Genomic DNA, 1,503 nt, shown 5'->3' with positions numbered 1-1,503 from the left:
AGTGCTATGGCTAAGCTTTTTGTGAGGGGAAGGATCTTTAAAGATCCTTCCTAAAAACTGATTTATTACTGAATCCTGCTTAGGTCATATGATACTAATGTGATAAAGAAGACAAATTATTCCACTGAAAGTGAGAATTAAGTGGTCAATCAACTTAAACTATTGTTCTTAAGAAATGCAAATGATTTGATTTTTTCGTTGAAAAGCTGTGAAGCTTTTGTTTGAATATGTGAGTTTTTTCAAAAATAATATTTTATTGTGTTTAAAGTGAAAGTTTAAATAGCAAATTAGGTTTCCATTCAACAATTTCTGCAGAAATTATTCAGTGATATTGGTTTCATTTTTCACAATGTGTCATCATTCTGATTCATTCTGTTCTGGTTGTACCATTTTCAGTACTCTAGTTTTCCTCCCCTCTTACCTTCTCATCTATGCTTTAGAGTAATTTTTGACCATTTGGTCTCACATAGATGATTTTTTAAAGGAGCGCATTTCTCATGGGTGATATTCTTTATTTTATGAGCCAACATGTTATTTAGATAAAAGGTGACCTCAAGGGACAATTTTGGTGTAAGCTTTACAGAGTATCAGGACGATAGTCTCAGGGAGTCCTCTAATCTCACCCGGTCCAGTTAGTCTGGACTTTTTTTTTTTTTTTAATGTTCTTAGCAGCTTTACTAAAAATAGCCCCAGACTTGAAAACATACAAAAGTCTATCAACACAGAATGTATACATGAAATGTATCAAATTCATAAAGCAGAATACTACTCAACTATGAAAATGAATTGCGTTAAGTCTGGACTTTTTAAGAATTTGAGTTCTGTTCCACATTTTTCCCCCATTCCATCAGGATCCATTTATTGTGGCCCTGTTCACAATGGTCGGTAGTAGTAGCTGAACACTATCTAATTCTTGTGGTCTCAGGGTAGATGAGGCCAGGATTCATGTAAAATTAGTCTTATTAGACTACTTTCTTCTCCGAATCTTTAGTTTCCTTCTTTCTCTTTGTTCTGGATGAATAGAGACCAATAATTGTATCTTAGGTGGCCACTTGCAAGCTTTTAAGACCCCAGACACTACTCACCACATTGGAATGTAGAACATACACTTTATGAATTGTATTATGTCAATTAACTGAATTGTTCTATAAGACTATGGTCCTAAGCCTTCAAACCCAGAAAACTAATCTTGTGAGGTGTTTGGTTATGTCTAAGAAGTATCCATAACTGTGTCCCCTATGTGGTTTATTATGTACGTGAATATACATGCACACACACACCTGTATGTATCCATGCCTGTAGATATATCTATTTGTGTACACATATGTACTCACATATTCATTCCCATACATATATGTCTATTTACATATTTGTGTAACCACACATATATTTTCTGGTTTTTGTTGGTGTTGTTGCAAGATCATATTTGTCATATCCTTTACCACAGACATCATTTTCTCTTGTATACTTCTTAGTGACATCATTTACCTTGGTCAAGCTGTG

This window comes from Trichechus manatus, unplaced genomic scaffold (assembly GCF_000243295.1).
Source record: "Trichechus manatus latirostris isolate Lorelei unplaced genomic scaffold, TriManLat1.0 scaffold00029, whole genome shotgun sequence".
In the NCBI taxonomy this organism is placed as follows: domain Eukaryota; kingdom Metazoa; phylum Chordata; class Mammalia; order Sirenia; family Trichechidae; genus Trichechus; species Trichechus manatus.
This window is presented reverse-complemented; position numbering follows the sequence as displayed.